The sequence below is a fragment of the Macrobrachium nipponense genome, chromosome 31 (genome assembly GCF_015104395.2).
Source record: "Macrobrachium nipponense isolate FS-2020 chromosome 31, ASM1510439v2, whole genome shotgun sequence".
In the NCBI taxonomy this organism is placed as follows: domain Eukaryota; kingdom Metazoa; phylum Arthropoda; class Malacostraca; order Decapoda; family Palaemonidae; genus Macrobrachium; species Macrobrachium nipponense.
Window position 1 is genome coordinate 517,251 of NC_061093.1, and position 9,816 is coordinate 527,066.

At 40.3% G+C, this 9,816-nt stretch overlaps 1 long non-coding RNA gene across 1 annotated transcript in view; it reads left to right on the forward strand.

The window, feature by feature from the left end:
• LOC135206602 (uncharacterized) overlaps nucleotides 1-982 on the forward strand; it is a 2,078-nt gene extending 1,096 nt beyond the window's left edge. Inside the window, exon 3 of the long non-coding RNA XR_010312796.1 lies at nucleotides 343-982. This is a non-coding gene — a long non-coding RNA (uncharacterized LOC135206602). The remainder of the gene's footprint in view (nucleotides 1-342) is intronic.
• Nucleotides 983-9,816: the final 8,834 nt, after the last annotated feature.

Below are 9,816 nucleotides of genomic sequence, written 5' to 3' on the forward strand. Positions count from 1 at the left end.
AGTTGAATCGTATAATTAAATAAGTTTTTAATTTTTTCAAACAGGAAAAATTACGATATTAATTGCATGCTATTTATTTTGTCAAAAGTAAAAATATCTATGATTTTCTTATAATAAAAAAAAAAACTGTTAATCATACATGCATGGTTTGTAAACGTAATTTAAAAAGTTGAATAATGAGTAAACGTGTCCAAAATCCTTTACTACTCTAAGTTTCATAACCTTTTTGTTTTTTTGTTTCTGTTTTGTGAATTATTTTGAAATTCACGACTCCAAAAAGAGATCGATCTGGTAAACAACATCTCTACAGCATTCCCATAACTTTTGATATCCTCCCACAAGGAACTGAGAAGGAAGTTAGGTCACACTGGCAGGACTGAGCCTTAAATAAACCCTGGCGTTGAATATGATCACGGTCTAGATACTGGACCGTGAATATGATGTACTACGCTGTGGCTACAGTTACGGCATTCGTAACGCGACTTTCCAAGGCTGTGGTGACGACAGGTATTTATGCAGATGCCCATGTGTTTTCCGGAAAAAGTGACGTAGAATGACAGCATCCCCCTTTCTGCCAATCATCGGGGTAGGAGGAGGAGGACGAATGATGTTGAAGAAGTTTTTGTATTTCGCAAAACCCGTTTAATCGTATTCACCCCTTTGGTTGCATTCAAGACTATCATTCACTCACTCCCCAGCAATATCAATTGTCATTTTTTTCTAACTAGATACAAACTGCCTTCACGTAAGTCAGAAAAATATGAATCGAATACTTGAAAGAAGAAGGAATTTTCATTTGCGGTATAACATTATGGTCTGCGCTAAGCAGATTATTTCAGTATACACAGAAGCTAATCTCTCGCTGTCTCACGAAGTCACAAAATAATATGTTAAGCGTTCTGTGCCGCTTCTCACTTAAGCCTGCCCTATTATTAAGTTTATTATACATCTGAGGCCGTCATTGCCTGCATGTAGTATTATGTCACTGCTCCCTTCAGATCAAATTCAAATTCAAACCTACTCAGCAGTTTCTTGTACAATCTATGATACAATTGGTTTATTTACAAATGTTGTTAGAGATCTTTAATGAATACCCAAACATTGAGTAAAAATAACTCATAGCGTATGTCAAACTTCGAAAACTTATCCTAAATTCTTTTAACCATATTGTTATTGTTACGACCCTTGTTGGGCCGGGGTGCAAGTTCTTTTGCACAAGAATAGAGAGGACAGTGATCTTACCAAGTATCCAGATAAATTCAGTCAGTGGAGACAAAAACACACAGGAAAACTCAACAACATTTATTAACAATCAAAGCAAAAAAAAACAAAAATTAAGTCAGCCTTGTGACTATACAGGACACAGCTTAGTCCTTACTACTCCCGTAGAGTTCCTAAACACTAATATTAAACCCTAGACAGAAAATAGAGAAATATACTGGCATAAATTTAGCAAAATGGGCCAACACCAACATAAATATAAACCAATACCTATAACTAAACAGAGAGGAAAGAAGTATGAGACCAACAGGGGGGAAAACTTAAATTCTCCTACCATCCCTTATATAAACTAAATCTTAAATATAAAAAAAATATCAAATATATTAAGAGATATATAATACCCACAAGAAATAACGAAAATTACAGTATCACTCGTGACAAGATATACAAAAATACTGGCATATATATATATAAATACAAAGCGGCAATAAGAAATGCCAACAGTCTCGAACGACTCACTATACGAAAGTAAATAACAAAAATAATACTCGGGAAGAGCTCCTCACACTGAATAAGGGCTGAATGGATGCACAAACGAGTCAGGCTAAACAGTCGCCTTGCTGAAAGCCGAAAATACAGGGGAGCCGTGATCTCTTACACTCTCTGGGACAATGCCACGTACCAGGCCAATACTCAGCTATCTGAAGGGCGTGCAGCTACACAGGTCACTAATACCATGGGGAAGGAGTCTGTCGTGCTCCCGACCAAACACACAAGGGATATTCCCTACCTGGTAGCAACCGCCCTACTTGCACCTTCACGGGCCTCAATGCCCCCACCGCTGCAGCTCAGAAGGAAGTCGTAGGCAAACACAGTGATGTCCCTCCCACGTCCACTCTGTCGGATCCAGCGCCGATATCAGAGCCCGCAGGAAAGTACACACAGTAAGGGGGTAAGTCACCGCAGATGGCCGAAATGCCCCTGCGCCTTCAATACTGACGACGACAAATCCTTCGAAGTACGATTAAGAAAAATATGCCAGCTGCACAACCATGCGGGGAGAATAGCGAGCCCGAACTGTTGTCGGGAAAAAGTCGCGCCCCTCCAATATCCTCACTGGTGTCCTTTTCACCAACCACTCAAAAGATAAACAAAACAAAAAAAACTAGCATTAATAAGATGCTCACAAACATTTAACAAGCGGGGAGGAGGTTTAACAAGCAGTTCGCTTGACGCTCAGCCGAGACCAAAGTAAAGCTTAAAACTAAAACCTTAAAAACTAATTTCCTTACGCTAATTTTATATACAACAAAATATAACAAAAAGCAGTAACAAGGCTGAGATAAAAATAAAGCAAAAGCAATGCCAATTACGTTAATACATGATACCTTCCTCCCCGAAGAAAAAAAAGAATTTTTCAGCAAAAATAATTTTTTTTTTTTTTTTACTACTGTGGTATAAACAAACCTGTAAGGAAAGAACAATAAAGACAACCAATAACAGGCAAACATACAATAATAGAACAATAAACCTGAAACCAATTGTGTTAAAATATCAATAATAGAATATACCACGAGAGAAATACAAACCAAATGCTTTATATAGCTTACCATTATTTTAAAGCTCAATGATAATACCATACTCTGAACCCAAAGTCAAACCATGGTAAAAGACAGACATAACATAACAATACCAATAATTTAAACAGGATCATAACAGTCACAAATCCTCAAATCTAAGGAAACCATCTTACCTAGCTTAACCTAAATAAACTTAGACACACACAGGCATACACCTTAACCTACAGCTCACCAACAATATAGTTCAAAAAGTCATATAAATAAATCAAATCAAAATTAATTCTTAGTATACCTGGACAAATCAATCATTCGTTAGGAAATCATGAACCATTATAACATAATAAGAGTGTATACCACTCATAGAAACCTTACAGAAACTTACTAATCTACAAAACAACTCTTGAAATATTACTTAAACTATACTACATTCAAAAAGAAAAAATTTTTTTAAAATTTTTTTCATACAACCTAATTGGAGAAACGGCAGGCAGACGTACGAGAAGGATCAGCAAGCACACTAAGTCCTAGAAAGGGCGTCAGGAATTTTAATTGTCTGTCCCTTTTTACGTGTTTAATAATAAGTTGAATTCCTGCAGAAATAGGGCCCCAACGCAAAATCCTCTGGTTGGCTCCCTTCATCCGCTCGATGAAAACCAGAGGATTGTGGTCCGTCCAAATCTCAACCGAAAAGAAAAATTGGTCACATATGGTTTGAAATGGTTAAGAGCGCGGACCAAAGAAAGAGCTTCCTTTTCATGGTGGAGTAACGCCTTTCCGCCGCCAGAAGCTTCTTACTATAGTAAGATATAGATGAACACCGTCCTCCTTCCGTTGGAAAAAGGACCCCTCCAATCCCGACATCACTGGCATCTACCGCGATAATAAAAGGTTTCTGAAAATCTGGGGAAGTCAAAATAGGGTTAGTAATTAGCACAGATTTAAGTTTATTAAAAGATTCTTCACACCGATCAGACCACAAGAACCTTTTCCCTTTTTCTAATAAAGTAGTAGAGGTTGAGCAAGATCTGAGTAATTACGCACGAAACGGCGGTAATAACCCGTCATGCCCAGCACCCTTCTTACCTCTCTAACATTACTTGGCCTTTTCAAATTAATATAGCCTCGAGGTTAGCTTGTTTCGGAGCCACCTGACCCAAACCAACCTCGTGACCCAATAACAAACCTTGGCCTGGCCCAATTCGCACTTAGCCAAATTAACAACTAGTCCTGCAGACCTAAGAGCTTCAAAAACCTTACGTACCTTAGCATGTGGGTATCCCAGTCATTACTATATACTACCAAGTCATCGATATAATTTCCGTTCCTTCCAAACCACCAAATTACCCCTATTCATGAGCCTCTGAAAAGTACAAGCTGCATTTTTCATTCCAAATGGCATAACCTTACACTCGTATAGGCCAAATGGAGTGACAATGCTGATATTTCACGAGCTCGATCGGATAATGGAACCTGCCAATAACCTTTCAAAAGATCCAGCTTAGTAATAAATTTGGCAGAACCAATCCGATCCAAACAATCATCAATACGAGGGAGTGGAAACGAATCATTTTTAGTATTTTTGTTCACTTTGCGGTAGTCCACGCACATGCGGAACTTACCATCTGCTTTTTTTACTAATACAATAGGAGAACTCCAGGGACTCACAGATGGTTGAATAAGGTCATGCTTCAACATGTACTCTATCTCCTTACTGACCAAATCCAATTTTACTGGGTTCAGCCGGTAAGGACTTTGCTTCACAGGGGAAGCACCACCTACATCAACGTCATGATTTAAAATATTTGTTCTACCTGGAGCATCCTGAAAAAGATCTGAAAAGGAATAAATTAAGTTAAGCACATCCTTCCGTTTGTCAACATCTAAATGATCTAAACTACTTTTCAACATTTCCAAATTTTGCATATTTTCACCCAATGCATCTGAAGGAACCTGACACCCTAACTCTCACAGTCCTCTGGAAGCACATCCACTACCACAGACACAGGCTCGTACACGATCGCTAATGGATCACCTTGCTTACCATGGTAAGGTTTTCAGCCTATTAATGTGAAATATTCTACACTTACGGCTTGAACCGGGGGCCTCAATTTCATAGTTAAACTCTGACAGTTTCCTCAAAACCTTCCAAGGGCCCTTATATCTTGGTTCTAGAAAGCTATCTGGGTCCATACTCAACACCAGCACTAGCTCCCCGGGTTCAAATGAACGTACCTTTACCTTTTTGTCAAAATTACCTTTCATTACCGACTGTGATCGTTCCAAATTTTCCCTGGCAAACTTCCAAGCACTAATCATTTTGCCCTTCAAGTCTTCCACAAACCTTCCAACTTTTATTTCACCCTTCCGGTTTGATTCGAGCATTTCAAAACAATTTCCAATGACCGCGAACCTTGTGCCCAAATACCAACTCAAAAGGAGCTACTCCAGTAGAAGAGTTAGGGTGGCTCCTGATAGCAAAGAGGGCAAAAGGGAGGGCTTTGTCCCAATCACTACCATTATCATAACAATGTTTCTTCAGGACAGACTTGAGGGTTTGGTGGAATCTTTCCACCACAAACCTTGACTCTCTTGGTGATAAGGTACGCTGGTTAATGTGCTGATGGCCTTTTCATTTCAGCACACTTACCCCTAAATACTTACTCGTGAAATTCGTCCCGCAGCCTGTCTGAATTACACGAGGGAGACCATACCTGGAAAAGAAATCAATAAGTTTTTTTCGAAAACAACTTTGGAAGTAATACGCCTCATAGTATAGCTTCAGGAAAACTAGAGGCTCTATCCATGATAGTTAATAAATATACGAAACCTGTTTTAGTCTTAGGTAAGGGACCTACACATCAATTACTAACTCAGAAAATGGTTCACCTATGGCAGGTATGGGATGCAACGGGGCTTTAGGGATCCCCTGATTAGGTTTACCCATAACCTGACAAGTCTCACATTCTCTGATAAACTGCTTCACACTCAATTTAATTCCGGGCCACCAAAAATACCTAGCCAAGCTGTGGAAAGTTTTTAACACACCCCAAATGACCTGAAAAAAAATTGGTATGAGCTAATTCCAAAATAGAATTTCTGAATTGAGAAGGTACCACAATCTGTTCCACTCTACCAGTTTTATTCAAATTATCAGATGCGGGACGACTAAACCTATATAATAAGCCCCTTACAACTCCAAACCTAGGTTTAGTCAGATCCTCAACATCGCCCAAGTCAAAATTAAACTCAATCTTTTTGAGCTTTAATAAAAGCAGCTCTGTTCCAATCAAGTTTCATATCATTAACTACAGTATCATTACCACTACTCTCTACTGCCACCCGGGTCCTTACTACATCTAACTCTACACTACTTAACATTAAGTCATCATCATTATCCACATCAAGTAAACCTAACAGCTTTTGCTGCAGACCGAGTAATTACAGCCACGGGACTAGCATTTTACAGATAATAAAGGGAAAATCTCCCGTCCTTCACTATCCAGCATATCATTTCCCAGGATACCATCAATACCCGGGATAGGTAGACTATCCACCACTCACCAACTCAGTGATGCGATCATACCCTGGAAAAGACATGCGGACATTAACCAAAGGAGCCGACACAATCGAGTCTGGGAAACCTCCAATAATACAAAATTTCCAGTATATATCTCAGAACCATTCAGTGCCCTCTTCATGACCACGACCAGGCAGAACCGTGTCCCTAAAAAACTTCACCTGGACAACACAGAGTCAAAAATCAATTTTCCAGGCCATACATATTTGTCATATTTGAGTCACAATTGAGGATTAGGAGCATCAGACTTACTACTATTTCCTAAACTACCACTATCTACTACAGATCTGTCTACAGAACTACTACTTCTAACATTTGACCTATCATTAACTAATGCTACAGGACTGATTATTACGCTCTAGGTACCGCCTACGAGCATTACACTGGCTTTGGAAATGCCCTGGCTTATTACAAACCAGAAACATGTTCCTCTACGGCCTGATCCTCTGTTTCCGTTATTATTTATTCTGTTTTTATTTCCCCCATTTGGGAAGTCTCTATTAACAAAAACTCTAGGGGGAGGAGGACCTCCTTGGACTCTACCCATATCCCTACCACCTGAAAAGGAATTAGTGACATTAATATTCTTAGAGATATTGGGAGTCAACAATGGGGATTCAACTCTCCCACCACCACTATGGGAGCGAGATGAGGGGTTATTCATGACCTTATAATTAAAATTGCCACTACCTGAACGGTGAGTCAACACAAACTCATCTGCTAATTGAGCAGCACTACTCACTTTCATTGGCCTTTACCCCTCCTCAAGGTGGACCCTTAACTCCCTGCCTATCAGGCCTTCTTAAAACTCCTCAAGGATCATACAGTTCGCGCCTAAAACGCAGCGAAAGTAACCTACCTTGAACCAGACTTTTCAGCCAGTCGTCGAACTGTTCCTCCTTGACACGTGCAAATATCTACGAAGGACTGTGCAGGTGTTTTCACATAGTTCCGAAATCTGAGGCGGTAGGCCTCAGGGACCAGGTCATATGCTTTCAAAATCAAGCTTTTCACTTTTTGGTAGTCCCGGGCTACTCCCTCCTCCAAGGCATTGTATACCCGAATTGCCTTGCCCACTAACCTACATTGGATTAGAACCGTCCACATCTCTGTGGGCCAGGACATCGGGTGGCCACACGCTCAAATGCCTTGAAGAACTCAGGGACATTTTGTTCATCAAATACAGGCACTATTTTAAGTGCCGCACCTAGATTAAACCTATCCTGAAAATTTACTTTAGGGGAACTGGCCATATTGGTCCCCTGTAACCTTGCCATCTGCAAGTTAAGGTTAGCCATCTCCAACTCATGTCGCCTTGCCCGCTCGTTCTCCTTAAATTCAATCTTCCTTAACTCAATTCTTTTGCAAATTAATTTGTATTCCACCTCCTCCTTGGAGTCACCCAAAGCATTAACAGGGGCCAGGGGTTCAACTGGCACAGAATTAGGGGGGGGCAAGAAAGGATTATTTGACACATTAAGTAAGTTTGCAGGACCCTTATAAATGGTAACCTGTAAGAGGCCTCGAACAGGGTTAGGGCTTAGCTCTCACACTCACACTATCCTCTTCCAAATCATTTATACTACCTTCACCAATACTATCCATACACTCTCCCTATCACTAACTAAATGCTCAGCCTCTGCAAGTCCTGGTTGACCTTATCCTAACCGCCACCAATATTTCCTTCTTAGTGTCCACTGACTTCAGTGGAACACCCAACCACTTAGCACACTCAATTAAATGCTTTTTGTTCAACACTGGTAAGTGCTTAAGGCAATCAGCCGACCCCAAAAACTCAGCTGGGTCAAAAATAAACTCTTCCATTTTAACAAATAATTCAGGGGGGAAGGCAACACTATCAAAACTGTAACAAATACTGAAGCGTCCACCTGAGTGTCGCTCCACTGACCAAAATACCGGATACCCCGAGCTCTCTATCCTGTCACGGTCGCCAAATATGTTACGACCCTTGTTGGGCCGGGGTGCAAGTTCTTTTGCACAAGAATAGAGAGGACAGTGATCTTACCAAGTATCCAGATAAATTCATTCAGTGGAGACAAAAACACACAGGAAAACTCAACAACATTTATTAACAATCAAAGCAAAAAAAAATTTAAAGTCAGCCTTGTGACTATACAGGACACAGCTTAGTCCTTACTACTCCCGTAGGAGTTCCTAAACACTAATATTAAACCATAGACAGAAAATAGAGAAATATACTGCATAAATTAGCAAAATGGGCCCAACACCAACATAAATATAAACCAATACCTATAACTAAACAGAGAGGAAAGAAAGTATGAGACCAACAGGGGGTGGGAAAACTTAATTCTCCTACCTACCTTATATAAACTAAATCTTAAATATAAAAAAAATATCAAATATATTAAGAGATATATAATACCCACAAGAAATAACGAAAATTACAGTATCACTCGTGACAAGATATACAAAAATACTGGCATATATATATAATAAATACAAAGCGGCAATAAGAAATGCCAACAGTCTCGAACGACCTCACTATACGAAAGTAAATAACAAAAATAATACTCGGGAAGAGCTCCTCACACTGAATAAGGGCTGAATGGATGCACAAACGAGTCAGGCTAAACAGTCGCCTTGCTGAAAGCCGAAAATACAGGGGAGCCGTGATCTCTTACACTCTCTGGGGGACAATGCCACGTACCAGGCCAATACTCAGCTATCTGAAGGGCGTGCAGCTACACAGGTCACTAATACCATGGGGAAGGAGTCTGTCGTGCTCCCGACCAAAACACACAAGGATATTCCCTACCTGGTAGCAACCGCCCTAAATCTTTGCACCTTCACGGGCCACTTCAAATGCCCCCACCGCTGCAGCTCAGAAGGAAGTCGTAGGCAAACACAGTGATGTCCCTCCCACGTCCACTCTGTCGGGATCCAGCGCCGATATCAGAGCCCGCAGGAAAGTACACACAGTAAGGGGGTAAGTCACCGCAGATGGCCGAAATGCCCCTGCGCCTTCAATACTGACGACGACAAATCCTTCGAAGTACGATTAAGAAAAATATGCCCAGCTGCACAACCATGCTGGGGAAATAGCGGAGCCCGAACTGTTGTCGGGAAAAAGTCGCGCCCCTCCAATATCCTCACTGGTGTCCTTTTCACCAACCACTCAAAAGATAAACAAACAAACAAAAAAAATAGCATTAATAAGATGCTCACAAACATTTAACAAGCGGGGAGGAGGTTTTAACAAGCAGTTCGCTTGACGCTCAGACCGAGACCAAAGTAAAGCTTAAAACTAAAACCTTAAAAACTAATTTCCTTACGCTAATTTTATATACAACAAAATATAACAAAAAGCAGTAACAAGGCTGAGATAAAAAATAAAGCAAAAGCAATGCCAATTACGTTAATACATGATAGTTATTTATCATATAACATCTCAGACTT